At 51.8% G+C, this 20,541-nt stretch overlaps 2 non-coding genes across 2 annotated transcripts; one reads left to right on the plus strand and one right to left on the minus strand.

Moving 5' to 3' along the window:
* The first annotated feature begins 4,456 nt into the window (after positions 1-4,456).
* Positions 4,457-4,538, plus strand: TRNAS-UGA (transfer RNA serine (anticodon UGA)). Its single transcript has one exon. It is a non-coding gene; the product is annotated as a tRNA-Ser (tRNA).
* A 2,174-nt stretch (positions 4,539-6,712) lies between these two features.
* Positions 6,713-6,784, minus strand: TRNAQ-CUG (transfer RNA glutamine (anticodon CUG)). Its single transcript has one exon. It is a non-coding gene; the product is annotated as a tRNA-Gln (tRNA).
* Between the last annotated feature and the right edge of the window lie 13,757 nt (positions 6,785-20,541).

Genomic DNA, 20,541 nt, shown 5'->3' on the forward strand with positions numbered 1-20,541 from the left:
TCACCCTCACTGATTGTCTGTGCTCCTTGCTGTGTGAGATTTATCATGCAAAATCGACCAGTATGTGCCCGGTTGGGTTTAAATGAGTTCAGCCCATTCCCGCTCCAGCACTGAGCTCAGCTCGTCCATTTCAGGCACCCGCGTGGTTCCATTTCTCTTCATTCCTGGGTTTTCCCAGGACATTTGTGCATTGGGCGTTTATTTTCGCTGGAAAGGCCCTCCTTGCTGCTGCCGTGCGGCACTTAGGACTGGGTGTCCCCCCCCACACACACACACACTTCTCTCGGGTCCCTTTAAAAACGTTGGTGCCTTTTAGATTTGTAATAAACACAGACGTGAGCTGCACTCCCTGCTGTCAAGATTTTACATCAGCACAACTCTGCTTTGCAGCGCATGACACTGAGGGCTTGTCTATACTTACGCGCTGGTTCGGCGGCAGGCAATCGAACTTCTGGGTTCGATTTATCGCGTCTAATCTGGACGCGATAAATCGAACTCAGAAGTGCTCCCCGTCGACTCCGGTAATCCTGCTCGCCGCGAGGAGCATGCGGAGTCGACGGGGGAGCCTGCCTGCCGGGTCTGGACCGCGGTAAGTTCGAACTAAGGTACGTTGACTTCAGCTACGTTATTCACGTAGCTGAAGTTGCGTACCTTAGTTCGATTTGGGGGTTTAGTGTAGACCAAGCCTGACTTTGGAGACCACCCCCTGCATTACGGAGCATTTTCAATATTGTTTGACCAAAGATTTTAGAGGAATCTTTATGGGATAAACCATTGGAAAAGAAATTAATAGAATTCCCTTCCCAAAACAGTCATGGGGAGCTTGATACCCTGGGTGTCTGAAAACCAATGCCCCATTACCTGGTAGCGGATAGTGGTATAAACACCTTAGATTTCACCGTCTAGATAAGATCTCAGCTTTATATCAGACATAGAATCGTAGGACTGGAAGGGACCTCGCGAGGTCGTCTAGTCCAGTCCCCTGCACTCATGGCAGGACTAAGTATTATCTAGACCATCCTTCACAGGTGTTTGTCCAGCCTGCTCTGAAAAATCTCCAGTGATGGAGATTCCACAACCTCCCCAGGCAATTTATTCCAGTGCTTAACCACTGACAGTTAGGACATCTTTCCTAATGTCCAACCTAAACCGCCCTTCCTGCAATTTACACCCATTGTCAATGCCAGGGAGCCCTGATCTGCCCCCAAGGCATTTACAGTCTGAGAATATTTCTACATCTGCCTCGGCCCATTGGAAGTGAATTAACAGGCAGGGCGCTACAGTCCCTTGCTAGCGTTACAGACACACTGTCGTTGCATTCCACTCACTGAAGCCAACTTTGGAATGACATGGGCCGGTCAAGCGTCTTCCCCATGGTCCTACCCAGGGTGCTGCTGGTTGTGGCAGAAAAGCTACGTTGAAAATTTGCTTTTTACAATGTCCGGGGGGCACGGAGCCAGGGCTGCCAAGGAGACAAGAGACTCCTGCACACTCTGGGCTGCTCTCATGAAAGGGCTGCAAGTTCAAATGCAGTGGCAGGAAAGCTCCAGTTGGTGGGATCATTAATGTAAGACGTGGTCACAGCATAACTCATAACCAGACAGGGCTCAGTTAAACCTCACTGGTTAGACAAACAGTGTGTGGGGTTAATCACCCAACGCTGTGGGTTTGAGCCTCCAAAGGACTCCCATGATGGGACATACATTGTAGATGCTGAAATTGTAACTCATCCTTGGTTTTATTTTCAGACAGTTACTCAACTCAAGGTCACTACAGTCTCTCGTGGAAAGAGGGTATAACAAAGCGACTGCTGTTGGTGACCCAAATACCGAAGTGTATAACTCTAGCTCATTTGGTTTTCTTTAATCATAATGTGCTAACTGTTAACCACAACTTTACCTTCATTTTAAAAATCTCTCTGAATACATTTGCTAGAGAAAGCCGTGGCCCGGTGCGGGGAAGGGCACTTTTTAGTCATTGCTGAGTCCAAAACATATTTTGACAAAACATCTTTTTAGTTCATTTCATGAGCAGAACAAAACCTGCACAGCAGCCACCCCTCCTGGCTCTGGCTTCTAGCCTCTGGCCTGGGCAGGGGGCGGGGAAGAGGCGGGGCTGACACTTCACTGAGGAGCTGCAGGGGGTGGGGCCACAGAGAGTGGCAAGGACTCATGGCGACAGGGGAGCGCAGCAACCACAATCTTCTGTCTACTCCATCTCAGCCCCCACCCCCAACTGGGAAGGGGCTGGTGCTGCCCCTGCTGGCCACAGCTTGTCACTTCTCCTCTCTGGGAAACACTCTTTGAGTATTACCCCGACTGGCCACAGGGTGTCACTGCTGCTTCAGGGCGGATGTGCTCTGTGCCCAGAATATCCCCATCCCCCGTTTCTTCTAGTACTGCATCCCTACGGCACTACCCTGGCCCCCAGTAGGAAAAATTCCCATAATAAATAATTGGTTGAAACTTAATTCTGTGTATTTGTTAATTGGTGGGAGTGGCCCTGTGGCTGCCAGCCCTCATAACTACGGGTAACAGGACATGCGTATCCTTGAAGTGTTTTCAGCATCAGGGCTAGAACATAAGAACGGCCAGACTGAGTCAGACCAAAGGTCCATCCAGCCCAGTGTCCTGTTGGCCGACAGTGGCCAACGCCAGGTGCCCCAGAGGGAGTGAACCTAACAGGTAACGATCAAGTGATCTCTCTCCTGCCATCCATCTCCACCCTCTGACAAACAGAGACTATGGACACCATTCCTTATCCATCACGGCTAATAGTCATTAATAGACTTAACCTCCATGAATTTATTCAGTTCTCTTTTCAACCCTTTTATAGTCCTAGCCTTCACAACCTCCTTAAGCAAGGAATTCCACAGGTTGACTGGGCGCTGTGTGAAGAAGAACGTCCTTTTATTTGTTTTAAACCTGCTGCCCATTAATTTCATTTGGTGGCCCCTAGTTCTTATATTAGGGAAACAAGTAAATACATTTTCCTTATTCACTTTCTCCACATCACTCATGATTTTATATACCTCTATCTTATCCCCCCTTAGTCTCCTCTTTTCCAAGCTGAAAAGTCCTAGCCTCTTTAATCTCTCCTCATATGGGATCTGTTCCAAACCCCTAATCATTTTAGTTGCCCTTCTCTGAACTTTTTCTAATGCCAGGATATCTTTTTTGAGATGAGGAGACCACATCTGTACACAGTATTCAAGATGTGGGCATCCCATGGATTTATATAAGAGCAATAAGATATTCTCCGACTTATTCTTTATCCCTTTTTAATTATTCCTAACATCCCATTTGCTTTTTTGCCTGCCGCTGCACACTGCGTGGACATCTTCAGAGAACTATCCACAATGACTCCAAGACTCCAAGAGTGTTGGCAACAATGATCTCTACATTCCCAGTTCATATTAATAATGTCACAGCAGCCTGCAGAAAAGTCTCGTCCGTTTCTCCCTTGCCGCTTCGGCGGATTGAGGGTTAAGCCCGAGCCCCCAGCATGCCTAGGTCGGGGTTGTCCCGGGCTCTGTGCGGGGAGGGCTCAGCTGGGAGAAGGGGCAGACTAGGGGAGTTTGTCTCTGATATATAAGGGCTTCGTCACCAGGAAGCTGTAGGTCACATGCTCGTGGTGACAGTGGGGTTTGAGCTGGGGCAGCAGCAGCAGGGGAACAATGTGGGGGGGGGTCACTTGGTAAAAATGAAACTGCCAAGCCTCTCCCTCTGCTGCAGCAAAAACCTCTCATTTATCCCCTAAGCTCCCCTCCATGAAATTCTCCACCCCTCCCCCACGCCGAGAGACCCCCTCACTCCCATGGGGATTTGTAATTGTTCTAACTCTTCCTTGGCCTTGTCCAAACAGTTTTCCCAGACAAATTATGAAGGACATTTCAAATGAGAAAAACAAATGAAAACCAGAGAAACCTCCACCCCATACAGTTTGGGTCTGAATTTTTCTACTGAAATTTGGAGACAATAAAACTCATCCCTCTGTTGGCCAGAAACCAAAGCTAGATCTCCCCCGCTGTGTCTGTGACTTCTGCTATCGAACCACCAATGCGCTAACTCCTCTTGGGAGACATTTCTCTGCACAATACTGCGGCTATTCCAGTTATTGACTCCAGGAAACATTCTCCTTAGCCGGGTTCGGTGTGCCACTGGTTTCTCTAGCAAAGGCCAATCCCTGGCCCTGTGGTCCAGACGTCCTCATTCACATAAAGTTTCCAGTTCAGAATCATTTCCCATTCCTGCTTTCTGGGAGGGGAGACTTTTAAAAGCGCTCTCTGTGCTACTGCACATGGCTAAGCAAAGAGAACAAACCCCAAATCCCCCCTGTGTTTTGGGAGCCAGGTTTCCTGTGTGAATTCTGGATTTCAGATGATTTCAAGCCTGGGCATTGTGATTATTCACCAATTTCTGTGGCATTGTGGCATGGAAGCATTGTTGTTTTCATGGTTGTGATGGCCGAGTGGTTAAGGTGTTAGACTTGAAATCCATTAGGGTTCCCCTGTGCAGGTTTGAATCCTGCTCACAGCAAGGCCTGTGTTTTAGCCAGTCTCTAACCCCGGCAATACCTCTCTACAACCCCCTGAGACACTCTCAATTCTCTCCCCACCCCAAGTAAATCCTGTTCTGCTCCTTTCATAGAGATCCCTGGGACACCACCTTACACTGTGTCCCTGAGGTGTCAGGCAAACTCTCAGCACCTGAAGCCTCCACCATTCACCTAGTGCCCCATGCCCCATAGATCAGCCATAAGCCTGGCTGCTGCTCCTCTCTCTAGAGTGTGAAAGGAGCCAAATCAGTGACTCCATGGAAGCTGTGGGGCTGTAGCACCAACGGAAAAAAAAAATAGTTGCCCAGCACCCACTGGCAGCCAGCTCCGACCCCCCAGCTCCACGTGCCTCCAACTGGCTAGCAGGCCTGGCCGACAAGCTCCTCCTCTTCTTCAGCGCCTCCTGCCTGCCATTGATCCAGTGTGCCGGAGGAGTGGGGAGAGAAAGAAATGGGGCAGGGTGGGGTGGGAAGAGACTGGATGGTTTGGGGGCAGGGCCTGAGGTGGAGCAGGCGTTGAGACCACCCGGGAACTCTTAAAGTCAGCGCCTCTGAGTGCAGACGCCTTCCCTGAGTCTGAGCTACCAGGATCCCAGCCGCAGAGCAGGCGCCACAAGTCTCAGCCTCCCTGTCCCACACATGGCTCTGGGCACCACCAGGAATCATTTGGCTCCTGGCACACAAGGCAACTTAAAAGCCGAGTCCCTGGACAGCAGCTCAAACCCTGGCCCCGCCCATTAAGAGCCTGATGCTCTACGGACTGAGCTAGCCCGGCTTGCTAAGAGCCTCCACCCCTCCTCTTCTTCTCCATGGCCACTGCCAATTCCTCCTCCTCTTCCTCCCTCCTGCGCCTCAGGGTCACTAAATCTCCGCACCTAGACAGCCGGCCCGTCTGCTGCACCCCAATCCCCCGTGCCTGAGCCTCCCTGTAAAGCCCTGCTCCTGGCTCCAGAGAATTAAGTCTCACATGTCTCTTGTGAACAGAGAGTCTTGGCCCCCCTCATTGGGTGACCTGAGTCTGAGAAACACAGTGTCTGTCTTCTCTAAAGAAGTAATTAGAGAGGTTTCTATTGTGTGGCCTAATAGATAAGGCATCTGACTTTAGTTCAGGAGATTGAGGGTTCGAGTCCCTTTCTGGTTGTGCTTGTGTTATTTCACCTTTGTGCTGAAAGTCCTGCTCCCTTCAGGGCTGGAACCTCTTCTTGGCCACTTTGGCCAATGCTCTGGCTTCAACTAGAGCCCTGGGAAAGTGTTGGGGGTTGGGCGTCACAAAGGCTGGGGCATGACCTCCAGGTGCTTCCAGTCTAGCCTTTTCCATTCCTGACTTGCCAAAGAAAATGGGCGGATGCCCAGGTTAGTGTGTAGAGCAGTTTCCCTCTTCCAAATGTGTGCCTGTCCCTGTGCTTGAGGGGACTTGGTAAATAGTACCTTGGGAGCCTGGGTGTTTCTCTGTTTCTTGCCATCTGGGGAAAAGCCTCTTGAGATAAAATCTCCTGTCCCACTGCCAAAGTGAGCACCTGAGTGGGAACGGTAAGAGGGCCCACCAGGGGGGCTGGCCCTGCTTTCGTACCGTCTTCTGATGTTGCCCACAGAGCATCAGCAGCCGCTCCACATGCTGGTCTCTGGGTGGCTTCAGTGGATGTTTGGCATGGCAGGGAGCAGCCTGGCCGGGGATCTTGTTGCCTGTCTGCTGGCCACACATAGGCATGGTCCTCCCCTCCTCTTGCCCCTCCCTCAGTTGCTCTGTGGCTTATAAACCTTCCCTTGGAGCTGTCAGCACCAGCCGCCTCTGCTCTAGGTGCCCAGAGGAGGAAAGGTGTGCTGGGCTCCAGCCTGGGACTCTTCCTCCCTCCTGCCTAGCCCTGACTATGAAGCCTGGCCCTGGCACTGCTTTCTTCAAGCGTCATGTGGGCAAGAGGAAAAGTGTGGCAGGAAGCACATGGCCCAAACTTGTGGGCATCAGGTGAAGCTGTGAGAATCCCAACCAACAGATCTAAACCGCGGGACTGCAGGCATCAGTAGCCCCTTCTAGACCCCATCCCAACCACAGACCTGGCTTCAGTGGGCGTGAATCACCCAGCAGAAGGGAAACAACTTGCTCTTGCACAGCTGGAAACAGGAAAATGAAGCACTTTGAGCTCCAGGAATTTACCACAAAGTCCCACTGAGATTTGAACTCAGATTGCAGGATTCAGAGTCCTGAGTGCTGACCATTACACCATGGGACCAACTTGTGCTACCTTTTCTGGACATCAATGACCCTCACGGGGCTGGCTTGTGTATGGGGACTGTTGGCCCTTTACTAAAACTTAGTGGGGTTTTTTGGTTGGCTAGTTCCCAGTCCCAATAGACTGGGGAAGGGTCAATGGGAAATCAGGACCCTGAGATTGACAGTCCCCAGGGGCAATGGTCACCAACTGGTAGGGAACAAGTGAGAATTTGCTGATGAAAAAAAATTCCTGGTGAAAATTGGCAAAGGTGTGGAGATTTCGAAAAGTTCCAGTGAATTTACACATGAAGATAGAAACAGAGAGACAATCACACAGAGAAAGAGAAAATCACACACTGCACAGGCCCACACAGACATAAACAAAAACCAAACCTACACACACACACACAGCACACAGAGCCATATACACAAAAGGGAACACCACACAAAACATAGAAAGAACAAATCCATGCTAAAAAAACAGAGCAAAAGCACACAACAAGAAAGCACAAAAACCACATACCAAAAGCTAAAAACCATATACATGCAAAAATCATACACACACGCACACAAAACTATGCAAGGCATCCACAAAAATCACACAGGACCCACATGCACATCAACACGACAGACAAAAGACACACCAATATACAGAAAGCCAGGCAGGGTTTGAGTCTCACAGCGAAGAGGGTGGCACAAAGGTGGTTTGGGGAGCAAAGATTGACGGGGTGTCGGGGGTGAAGAATGACAATATGGGCAGTGCTCTGGGCTCATCTTGACCCCTCCTGACATGGTGCTGGTGGAGAGCAGAGCCTGGTAGATCTGTGGAATCTGCCTTGCTCTCTGTAAAACAAGGGGAACTCGGTGTCTTCTCAGCTGGAATTGTATTTTCTGCAGGACAAAATGATTGGCAGAAACCATTTGCTTAAAGAAAACTAGTGCTTTAGGTGAGGTTTGAATTCATAACCTCAGCATCTCTCCATACAGCATTGTTCTGTAAATACTGTGTGCTAACCCACTGTGCCACTAGAGCCCAAAATTAGGGCCTTGGCTCCTTGTTTCATGGCTGGATTAGGGGATGAGGGGGTTGTATTAGCTAAAACAAATCCATATTAAAGGCTGCAGGATGGCAGCAACAGAGGTGGGGAGCCTCCTTCCATGTGATAGAGCTGGGTCCCCCCTTCCGCTGCTGAGGGAAAGGTTGGTGCTTTGAGCCCACCCAGTGCTGGAACGTCTCATGGGTGAGATTAACGAGACTCTTGGGAAGAGAAGAGAAGGGAAGGGAAGTCTTTTCTATTCCTGCAGAGCTCCATTGGTCTCCTGTAGCCCTTTCGGCTCTCTGCTCCCCTGCTGGGGAGATGCAGAGACAAGGCCTCATCTGGGTGAGTCACCGAGAGGCTGTAGCCCATGGAGTGAGTGTGTGGGAGAGGGGTAGGGTTGTACTGGGCTCAAGGGGAGAAAGTTCTGTGTGATAGTGTGTGGGGGAGGGGGAGGGTGTGTTTCTTAGGATAGAAATGATGGAAAACACAGGGGTAGTGACAGTGAAGCCCCGTGTCTGAGTGTTATGACCTTGTGTGGTGCTGCCGTTCACCTTCCCCTCCTATGGTCTCATCTTTCATTGAATTCAGCATTTTTTCACCTGTCATCATCCCAGAGGTGACCCACATGCCTCAAATACAGAGTGTCCCTCCTAGAGACGCGGAGGACTGGAACTGATTTCAGCTGCTGGACAGCTCTGCTCGGTTTTTATACATTTGCACAGGAAAATGCTGAGTGTTTAAATTCATTTGAAGCCCCCCCCGCCCATTCAGCAAATTCCTGAACACACTGGAGATGGGTCTGGAAATCGATTTTCATTCAAAAAACTTTTTAAAGGGAATCACTTGGATTGGAACTAGGAACCCATTGCTATGCAGGGAAATAGTCACCCACTGACCTATACTCTGAACAAAGAAGGCTCTGTACAGCCCAAAGCAGGAACAGCTTTTAACCTGGGGGTTAGTAAACTTTATCTCTATACAAACACCACTATTACAAACTCCCCACACCCGCTCTGTGTCACCAGAGCACAACAACAACTCTCCTTGGCACACACACGGCTCCCCAGCTCCGTGCCGGTCAGCCTCTCCAGCATTGCTCCAATCCTTACAGCAGGGGTCTCAACTTCAATTTACCTTAGGGCCAGTGCCAGTCCTCCAATCCTCCCAGGGGGCCAATAATGTCACTCATACCGCCCAGAACCCGCCCCCCAAAACTCCACCCCCGCCTGCCTAAGGCTCTGGGAGGGAGTTTGGATGGGGGAAGGCGGTCTGGGGTTGGGGATTGGGGTGCAGGCTCTGGGAGGGAGTTTGGGTGGGGGAGCGGTCTGGGGAGCAGGCTCTGAGAGGGAGTTTGGGGGCTGGGGGTGTGTGGGGAGGGGGTGCTGGCTCTGGGACTGAGTTTGGGGGTGGGAGGGAGTATGTGGGGAGGACATGGAGATGCAGGCTCCGGGAGGGAATTTGGGGGAGGGAGGGGGTATGTGGGGAGAGGGTGGGTTGCAGGCTCTGGGAGGGGGTCAGGGGTGTGACGCTTACCTAGGGCTCCAAGGCGGGGCGGGCTGGGAAAGGGAAAGGCACTTATCTGCAGGGTGTGTCAGTGGGCAGGAAGCGCTGTGGGAAGTGGGGGGCATAGGGAGGCTGCCAGCTGTGGAGAAAGAAGGCAGCTAAACAACGTAAGAGTGGAGCAATGCACAACTTTAAATGAGCATGTTACCTAATTGATCAGCAACGTAACAACGAAACGACGTTAACCGGGATGACTTAAAGTGAGGAATTACTGTATTATTTTGTCTGGAGTCTAGACATTGACTATATCTTGACCAAGAAATTTTGATCTTGATAAAATAATCGCCTGCCCCTGGTGAAGGCAATGGACTTGACACCCACTGGGGTGTCTCTACACAGGTACAAGTACTAACAACATGGCTGCCTTTTAGCCATAGTTTTTAATCAGGGCAGTAAATTGATACACACCCCTGTTAAATCATTTCTCAGCCCAAGTCCTTCACCCACATTCCTTAGGGCATTGGGCCACCACGTGGACATTTCATTTCTCTCCTCAATTTCACACAGAGACACAATTTCCTTTGCACAGATCCATGAACAGCAAAACCTCCCTGTGTCTCTGGTCTGAGCCAGGGCGTTCGATTCCAGTGAACCTTCTCTCCTGCAATGGCGATGGTCAGACAGAGGGGACGTGGTACCTGCATCCCTGACAGGGAGATATTGGCTCGGCTCTTTTCTGCTGCTGTTATAGTCCATGAAACATCAAGGGTGGAATGCAAGGCTGAGTTCATGCACCAACCCCCTGAAATATTTCAGTGCCCCAGAGAAATCCTGCCCCCTGCTATTGGGATGATGGGCTGGAGAGTTGAATGGGAAAGGAACTGTCTGAATTGTCACCCTGGGGAATGAAGAACAATCTACAGCAATGTCGTTAACACAAACACACTCTCATCCTGCTCCAGCCGGAAGGGAAATGGGCAGGAATTCTCTCGCTGTTCAGCCAAGGACACACTTACACTGATGCACAGCCGTGAGTGTGCTGGGGAAGCTGGTCTGAGCAATTGGAAGTGACAATTCAATGAGAACAGAATCATCATGGAGTGAAACTACTGTACATCAAGTAGTTGTGGCTGAGTGGCTAAGGCCATGGACGGAGCGATCCGTCACTGCAACCGAGACAAGTGCTGCAGGAAGTGCGGCTACGCAAATGAGACCCTGCCCCATATCCTGTGTGGATGCAAACAGCACTCTGGAGCCTGGCGGCACCATCACAACACTATCCGGAACCGGCTGGTGAAAGCCATCCCACCGTCCCTGGGGAAGATCACCCTCGACTCAGCTATCCCCAGGACAGACAGCCGACTGCGACCCGACATCGTTGTGACCGACGCAGGAAAGAAGAAGGTCCTCATGGTAGACGTCACGGTGCCATATGAAAACCACTCACCGGCCTTCCACGAGGCCCGAGCCCGGAGGCCATCAAAGTACACCCCGCTGGCCGAGACCCTGAGAGCCCAGGGCTAAGAGGTCCAGATACAGGACCTGATCAGGGGAGCCCTGGGCTCGTGGGACCCCCACAATGAGCCGTTTCTGAGAGCGTGCGGAGTCGGTCGATACTATGCCCAGATCATGAGACAGCTCATGGTGTCCGACACCATCAGGTGATCCAGAGACATTTATACAGAACACATCACAGGACACTGCCAATACCACACTGAGTAACTGAGACCACCGACCAGGGAAATAGCCCACTTCCTTCCCTGACGAACCAAGGGACGCACCCCACCCATGTACTCATTCGCTGCACCGATACTGACTTGGACTCCTTATTCATTCCATGGGTGGCGTACCTGAGCCCACTTATCCACTGACACTTGAAAAACTCTTGCACCCCAATCTGGGTCTATGCCGGTTATGTGATATGTATGTATCTCATCACCCTTGCAACCGATATCTACACCCCTCAGACCTTCCTGAACCCCAATCCTCTGCACCAGGCCAGAACCCCCTCCTGCACCCAAATTTCCCCCCCCGAGCCTACACTCCTCACTCCTTCCTGAACCCCAATCCTCTGCACCAGGCCAGAACCCCCTCCTGCACCCAAATTCCTCCCCCCGAGCCTACACTCCTCACTCCTTCCTGAACCCCAATCCTCTGCGCCAGCCTGGAGCCCCCTCCCCCCACAATGGTTCCTGTGGCTGCTCCGCCTGGTTCGGACCCTGCCCGTCAGGCCGAGTCTGGTCTGCCCGGGGAAACGTTCTCAGTCCCCACTCAGCCTCCAGCTCAACCCCATTGAAGGAAACGGGTTGACCTGATGGCCGGTTGTCTCGCGGATGTCCAGAAGGTGTCGCCCCAAGCCACCTCAGCCGACCGAGAGAACCAGGAGATCGGACACTATTCCAGGTTTTTCCTGGTAACAGGGCAGATGGCTTTTTCACTCCATCCTTTCAGAAATGCACGTGGAGATTTGTGGGACAGGGTTTTCAGGACCTCTGAGAAACAAGAGCTGAGCCTAGGGGACCAAGCCGAGTATTGTACCGACCTCTTTGCAGGGGGCAAAGCGCACGCTGGAAGGCAGGGGGCACCCGGCCAGCTAAGTCAGCCTCTTTCCCGGCTCTGAGACTCTAGGGACCCCGGTGTCTCCCCCGCACTCCCGGCGCAGGCCCAGTGGCTCATGCGGCAGGACGGGGGAGTTTCCAGGGGATTGGGTGACCAGATGTCCCAATTTTATAGGGACAGTCCCAATTTTGGGGGCTTTTTCTTACATAGGCACCTATTACCCACCACCCCCTGTCCTGGATCTGGTCACCCTACCAGGGAATGTTGTGTTGGGGTTGGGGAACTGGGTTGGCTGTGGGTGCCGGGTCCTGAGGGGAGACAGGCCTGACCCCTGTGGCTGTCTGTGGCTACACGGCTCCCCGTGGAGTCCTGGTCCCCTCCACAAGTTATGACGGTGCCCGGGACCAGGGCGCGTGGTCGGGATGGGAGGGCCAGACTCACCAGGAGGAGGATGGTGACAGAAAGACGGGGACAGAAGCAGACACCCTTTAACCACTGCCGGCCCCCAGGGTAGCAGAGGTTGGGGGGGTTGGGTGCTCTCGTGACGAAATGCCAGCACTCAGGGAAGTTGCGAATGAGCATTACTAAAGTGGGGCGATGTGCCGTGGAAAACTGCCCTGCTCCAGATTTTCAGCCTTGAATGTTTTGTTCTAATTTGTGTTCCTGCCCTTTCTCCCTCTGACAGACTCTAGAGGCGAACAGGAGCCGATTGAGGCCCCCACTCATCACATCTCTTGTGAGACGGCAAAGCAGCTGTTGCATGGGAAGGAGGAGACGGAAGGGGCAGAGCAGTATGTGCCGGGCTGTACCAGCCACGCATTGGATTGGGAGGAGTTAACCCCATAGTCTAGGCAGAGGAAGACAAGGCCCCCACCCGCAGCCCTGCTGGACATGCTACAACTGCAGCACCATGTGAAAGGGAGCAGCTCAGCTCAGTCTAGGCAGACGCCAAAAATGGAGGATTCACATTGCAGGCTCCAGCCCAGAAGCTGCTGAAGCCCCTGACTACAGAGCCCCGAGGTGCCGAGACCCAGGCGCATCCCCAGGCACCTGCAGACGTGCAAGGGAGATCGGAGTCTCTGGGAGTTACCCAGGCCGGGAGTCCGGAGACCCCCAGCCCAGGGCCTCCAGACATCTCGTAGGAAGTAGCCGGGGGGGATTAGCCATTGTCCTGAGTGACGTCAGCATGTTTTGTTTGGATCCCTATTGACTCAGAGGCAAACACACTCACCATTGACAAGGCCCTGGGCTAGGACCCGGGACCCCTGCCCTGGCCGCCATCCATCCCTGGGTGCCGGTCCAGCTCCCCAACGTGCCACTAGGCTGCACAGCCCCAAGAGGAGGGGCAACCATGTTAACTCTGAACGCTGGGCCACACAACCCATACTGTGCATCATGTTTTGCTAAGGGGGGCGGAATGGGAACAGGGACACAGGCAAGGCTCTGTGATGTCAGAGCTGGGAAGGGGGACACTGAGGAAGGAAATGGGAATCATGCTTGCTGGAAGTTCACCACAATAAACATCAAATTGTTTGCACCTTCGGACTTTGGGTATTGTTGCTCTCTGTTCACGTGAGAGGAACCAGGGAATGGGAGGGTGAAGGGATAAGCCCTCGAACACTAACTAACATCTGACACACTCCAGACATGTCCATTCCCTTTCAGGACGGCTTTCCTCTTTCCGTCTGTTGCGCTCATTGAGGAGTCGGAGTAAACACTCCCCTTCACTCTATTCTCAGACAAACACTAGTATGAACTGTTTGCTACTGATGGGTTTAGAAAGCATTTGTGGAGTGGAAGATGCCATTTCTGGGGGCTTGTTCCCAAGATCCAGTACTTTGGTGTTCAAACATCTCCCAGCTTTCTTGGTGAAAATAAAACTAAGATTTCCTTGCAAGATAAAGGGAGAAAGTAGTTTTTCACCCCAGATGGGACATGAACCCACAATCTCTGACTTAGAAAGCCATTGCCTTATCCATTAGGCCACTGGGGCCCTGAAGAACAATGGCAAAAGGGATGGAAATTCCCTCTCATAATTGCACATTCCTCACATTAACTTGGAAGCCAAATAGCCACTTTATGCACCTTACAGAAATGTCTGCATCCCCTGGCAATGAGGCAACCGTGTCGGCCTTTTAACTCTGGGTGTCAGGTCGCTGTGCAGCTTTGATCTAGAGCTCGGATCCCAACAACTGACCAGCAGCCCACAGCCTCCCCCTGGGTCTGCCCCACCTGGTTACTCCTTACAGACTGACGTTACCCTCCTTCCAGCCCCGGATTCACCCCCTAATCATCCCATTGCCACTCAGAGCCACAGACGTAGAGGTGCTGACAGGGGAGGGGTGACTCTAGGATGGGGTTCTTCTCTAAAGATGGCTGGCAGAAAGGTGGTGCTCAGCTCTGTCAGCGACCTGTCCAGTTGCCTCGCTGCCAGGGGATGCAGACATGTGTGTAAGGTGTATAAAGGGGTATTTGGCTTCCAAGTTAATGTGAGGAATGTGCAATTATGAGAGGGAATTTCCATCCCAAGACTCAAGAACAGATTATAAATTGAGTAACACTGAAGTGGGACCCTGATATGATTTCAACAATACAGAGATTGGAGCCTGTGGGGCCGTGGTTACAGGAGGAGACTGATCCAGGTGTCTGGCAGGGGATTGAACTGAATAGCAGAAGCTGGTTCATGGGAACCCAACGTGCTGCTGCACCAGCCTGAGAAACTCATACTGAACCTGATCATCAGCAATGTCAGTCTAATGATTGTCTCAGAGAATAACCTGCCCTAACGTCTATTTCACAGACAGCTCAGTAAGTGTGCGGTGAGCAGGGGGCTCAGACCCAGCAAATTCTGAGCCAACCAAACCGTCTAGCAGGTGACTTGGAGTTTCTATTTCAAATTCCCAAGAAGTTCACAGGTAACGTGCTGGGATGAGGGCCCAGGACACAGCTGGACATGACCAAACAGAGGAGAATTCTCTAGTGACTCCTGGTGATCAGATGGACACTGCAGGAGATGGGCCATTGGTGCCAGGTGAGGGGATAAATGACTGTGCAGTTATTTCTGTCATATAGTGATGCCGAGCACATGTTCGGCTCCATGTATTTGTGTTGGGTTTATGAGCAAATGTGCATCATCCCTTAGAAATGTTTTATTTTCCACTGGAAATTTGAGTTTGCTTCACATGACACTGATCCAGGGGAGTATACAGTGCAGGGGATATCACCATGGAGCTACTTTTTCCTGTCTCTCACTGCTCCAATTTTCCTCCATGAGCCCTGAGTAGAGGCCAGGTCAGTCTTTGCCAGAAGATCGTGTGTCACAATTATTAACCTTATTTACATTGTGTGGGAAAACAAATTTCTAAAATCCTGTGGGATCCAGGCAAAGAAATGAGAATATCTCAGGGAGGGACCAAAGCCGCGAGTTTCACTCCCAGAGCCAGAGCTAAACTTCCCCAATGTTCAGAGTGCTGGGCGGGGTCATTATTCCAAGTTGGGTCACAAAAGTGGTGGGCTTAGGGGCACACATTGATTTTGCCCAAGTCTTTTATTTTACCCTTTTAATCACTGGGCCTTCTATTTTCAGCAGGTACATTTCTAAAAGGGCAAGTTTTAAAGAAGTGATTACCAGTCTTTAGTTTGTTCCTTATAGATGTAGCCTACAAAGTAAAGAAGTACCTTTTTAATCCCATGATGTGTTTTGCTTTTGGGTTCTACTTCTGTAAGAGAACCGAATCCGCACAGTATAAGGTATAGAAATAATACAGAACTAAAGGTGCAACAGCGCCCATCCTCCGATGTCTTTCAATAAAAGCTTCTCCTTACTTAGGGAGTGAGACCAATGCACGTCTGACATGTTAGTCCGAAACTATTGGCTAAGAGTATCGCGTGGGCATTGTATGAAAGGGGATGAGTCATTTAAATGGGGCTGTGGATTAAAGATGGAAGCACCTAGCAGGCCCTGGCCAACACCAGCCGTCAAGCTGCTCATGAAGAGGCGTTATGAAGGCGACGTTGTGGGACCTGTAAAAAATGGGACATTTCACAGACTCATGGATAAAGTACTTGTGTGCCCCACACAGCGTCTGCCACCGCACACTTAGGCCATGTCCACACTTACAAGCTTACAGCGGCACAGCTGTACCGATACAGCTGAGGTGCTGTAAAAGCGCTCGTGTAGCCGGGTTATGCCGAGGGGAGAGAGCTCTGCCATTGACAGAATAAAACCAGCTCAAAGGGTGGTGGTAGCCATGTCGGCAGGAGACATGAGTCACAAAAGCACTTATGCCGGCAAAACATATGTCACTCGGGGCGGGTGTGTGTGGTGTTTTCACAGACCTGAGAAACAAAAGTTTTGCCAACATAGGTGCTAGTGTAGACATGGCCTCAGAGGATGCAATGGTCTAGTCCACTATCTGGGCGGAGCACCCCCCCCCCCCATTTACAGGGTTTGCTAGCAAGCCCTTCTCTCAAGCTCAGAGTTTTACAATCCTTAGAGCACCTTCCACTTATAAAGTGTCTCTGACAGAGGCTGTTCCCTTTAACACTGTGACACACTCTGATCCCTGGCTTAGACCTTCTTATTGAGAAACAGTCCATAATGTCATGCTCCCTCTGTGTTACTTCTAGTGTAGGAGAGAGAGTGTGATTCAGTGTATTTCCCATCTCTCCTGAGCCCAGGTCGCGTCGCTCTGAATCACTCACACTGCTGAATGGAGCGAGCCGGTGGGATGGGAGAGCTGAGATTTCCCTCCGTGGTGACCTGAGTCCTCTGTCCCTTAATATCTTCTGGGAGCTCCCCAGCAGGCTGCGGGCATCAGCCTCCTCCTGCCTCACAGGTTAGACTCTTGGCACTGTGCCAGCCGCCCCCTCGCTTGAAGGCCCAGTGTGAGAAGAAGGAGGCCCGGTGCTGGCAGAAGAGGGTTTTGATGAATTGACCTCTGTGTTATGGGCCCAGCACGCTTCCACTGTGTCACTCTGCTGGTTTTTCCCCCACAGCATCCAGCTGCCAGCATCCACATTAGCACCTTGTATCTCTATATCTCTGTGGTGCAATGAGTCAGCAAATTTGGCTGCTCACTGAAAGGATGGTGGTTCGACACCCTTCTTTCCCCCGCCTCCCCCAGGGACAGGGGTAACCCTGTGTTACTTCTTTGCTTCCCAAGACTTGCTGGGAGCCTGAAAAGCCCTGTTTTCCACCTCAAAAGCGTCCCTCGTGGTTTCAGCTGGCCCGAAGAGGAGCTGGATGCGACTCAGAAACCCATCTCCCAGCAGCCATGCCGGAGGCTCAGGCTTAATCCTCAAGGCCGAGTGTGAAACCTTGAGCCAGGCTCGTTTCGCTCCCTTCCCGCCTCCGCTGAAGGGGCAAGGGAGAAACAGCCGAGACACGCTGGCTCGAAGATGCCTCGCTCCCACTTCCCTGTAAGCCGTGCAAAGCTCCTGGCCTGCCTCATGCCTCGTGAGGGAAGCGCGCCATGCTGCCCAAGCCTGAGTCATGTCCGCAGCCTGGCCTGCCCCGGCTGACGGAGCACAGAACCACGCGAGTCAATGGCAGGTTGAGTTGGGGCCACGTAACCAACCCGGCTGGGGTGGCTGGGAAGGACGCTGTGGGTGTGATGAGGCTGAGGCACTAGCCTGTGGGGGGGGGGGCGCTCTGGTCTCCAGCGAGCTTTGTGGAAGCGGCGGGGGCCTTAGACAAAAGGGGTGGGGTAGGGGGTTAGTCTCCCCCAGCTGGCGGTTCGCACCCCTTCACTGCACCTCACTCACAGCTGCTGTCCTGGGTCAATGAAAATACAGAGTTCCAGTTGCAGAGTTCACCTCTCACCTCCTGGGGGGAAAGCCCCTTTCTCCCTCTGCTGTCTGGCCACATTGCCGGTCACTTGCTGTTCCACCCTGTCACCGCTCTGCTGGCCACCCTCTCTCCTCTGGGATGTCTTGCAGTCCCACTAGGAGCCGCGCAGACTCCTTAAAAGTAGCGGCCACCAGAGCCCGAACAGTGGCCCCATCCCTTCCGCTTGATGCTACGCCCCTGCACCACCCCTTCTCCCCAAGTCCCCGCTCCTACGCTGCCTCTTCCTCCCAAGACCCCGCCTCCCGCTCACTGCTCTCCGCCCCCTCCCAACCCTCACTTGCCCTTACGGTCATTACAAAGTGGTAAGGCAGAGCCCTCCTGGGGTGTTGTTCCCCCCTGTTCAAGCACCCCTGGGTCCCTGCACTTACACAGCTCTCACTGATTTCAGCTGTTAGTGAGGGAGCCTCACTGCTAGCGCAGACTGGGCAGTTTCTTGCATGAGAGACACTGTCCCAAAGCAGGACTAATGCTTAGAGCTGGTTATCAGTGATTTCCGATCTGTTGGCAGCAAGACTCTACATTGAGTCTTAACCAGCTCTGTTATTCCACAGAGACGAACAAAAGGGTGAAATGGTGCCTGGAAGCCTTAAGAAGAATCCACCCCACCAAGTACCAACACTTGTCGCTACCCGCTCTCAACTCCACTGAGAATGTTTTGGGGTCACTCCTTGCCTTTATCAACCTAGGGGCCTGGGAAAAGCGCAGTTAATAAGTGCTCCAGTGGCACAATTGGTTAACGCACAGTACTTCTAAGGCAGTGCTGAGAGGAGATATGCTGAGGTTGTGATGATTTAGCTGGGAATTGGTCCTGCTTTGAGCAGGGGGTTGGACTAGATGACCTCTTGAGGTCCCTTCCAACTCTGATATTCTATGATTCTAGAGCACTGGTTTTCATTAACCAAATGGCTTCACCCACTTGTTTGGCCCTGTGGGACACTGAGGAGGGGAGGAGTCAAAAATGCCCCCTTCAATTATTACATCCTCTGCAGAGAGCAGGTCAGAATCTACAATCCTTTCTCCTCACCAGCCCCTGTGCCAGGATCCCTCAAGCAGAGCCTGGAGTCCTGCCCATCCTTGACTGTTGAGCCTGGGGTGGGAGAGGAGCAAGGCAGCCATTGCTAGAGGCTTTCCCTTCCCCCACCCACTTCCCTGGTTCTTGTCACGCAAGCAGCAAAAGACCAGAAGTCCAAAGCATGGACAATGTGATGTTTACTGGGGTAAGTTTCCAAGCAAGCATATTCCAAAGCCCTTCACACCAGTCGGGCTTATCTGTATACGCCGATAGAGTCTGTTCCCCAGGGTTCCCTTCCCAGCTCTGACGCTGCAGAGCCTTGCCTGTGTCCCTATTCCCTGGTCCCGTCCCCCCCTTAACAAACATGATTCCAATTTCCCCTTCCACTTCCAGTCTGACCCCAGTTTATACAGTAATATTCTCAGCTATACCTTAACCAATCATTTTCCTGAAATTTAACTAGCCAATTCTAACATATTGTAAGATAATTCTCTAACCAATTATATCCCACTACCCTAATTAACTTACACCTAGCAAAATTAATTAAGGAGCGGACAGAAACAATTAGAGAACCAGACAGACTGACAATAGAAAAGTGGGGGCCATAAAGATAAAACCTACAGAAATGAGGGTTTCACAACCACAGCCATTGAGAAGGGATTTCTTGCCAGACCGGATGCTCTCTTAAGATCTGTTTCTTTATCTGGTGGTGAAGGGCACTACCAGGACAGGATCGTCTTCCTAACAGCCCAATAGCACCTTAGTTCAGTGTGACTGGTTTGAGATGTGAGGACGTGACCCTTCGCTTCCCAGCTTATGGCTGCCCCTGCTGCTTAGCCAAAGGCCTTAGCCTGAGAACAAGGCCTCAGACTCTCCTAATGAGACAAGGCCCATACACAGGCAGACTGTGATTTTGGTTCTTTGTTTTATACCCTGTCACTAGCTAAGTGATAAAGATTCACCTAAGATCTTCAAGTCTAGGCCTGTACAGGCAGCCTGAATATCTCTATTCTAACAGCCCTCAGTCCTGGGGCAGGATGATCCATGTAGCTCACTGAGTGGGTGGTGGGCTGAGCTTCCCCCCGGCTGGAGCTTTTCAGGGATGAGATTTTGATGAATTGTAACAAGAAGAAAATCTCTCCTGTTCCTGTTTGTCACCTTTTGCCCTTCTTGTGCCCCCCTCAACCTCTGTTCTTGCTGATAGGGGAGATGCAGAGCCAACCCCCAGTCTTCCTGAGTCATAGAGTCTGTATCCACCTCGGAAATATTGCCACTGGAGAGTATGGCTCCCACCTCTTCCGTAGAGGGACTGCAACAGCGGCTCCCCAGTTGGGTCTGGGGGCGTCAGAGATCCAGGCTATAGGGTGCAGGTGATATAGGGCCTATAAGTCCCCTGCCTGAGGGGAAGCCAATGCATGTGCTGGGCCATAAGCACCACAGGTTTTAACCCTGTCTGCTTCCTTCCCCATGTCTCTCATTTAGATTATATTGAAGCACACCTGTGGCTGGGATACGGATTTGTGGGCACAGCATTGTGCAGTGGGCTTCCAAGACAGCCTGTAATTCAGCCAGGGGTTTGCAGCTGGGCCTTGGGCTGGAGGCGATTTTCTCTCCACACAGCAGATGGGGGTTGCGCTGGGACCAGCTCCTGGCTCTTTTTTTGTGAGCTGGTCCCCGTGAGGACACACCAGACATCACTGCTATCTACCTAGGGGAGAACCGCCTGGGAATGTGCTCCAGGCCAGGCTGATTTGGAAGTTAAACAGGATACTGGACAACACAGCAATGTGGGACTAGGTCACTGAGAAAAC

The sequence above is a fragment of the Malaclemys terrapin genome, chromosome 15, assembly GCF_027887155.1.
Source record: "Malaclemys terrapin pileata isolate rMalTer1 chromosome 15, rMalTer1.hap1, whole genome shotgun sequence".
Classification (NCBI taxonomy): domain Eukaryota; kingdom Metazoa; phylum Chordata; order Testudines; family Emydidae; genus Malaclemys; species Malaclemys terrapin.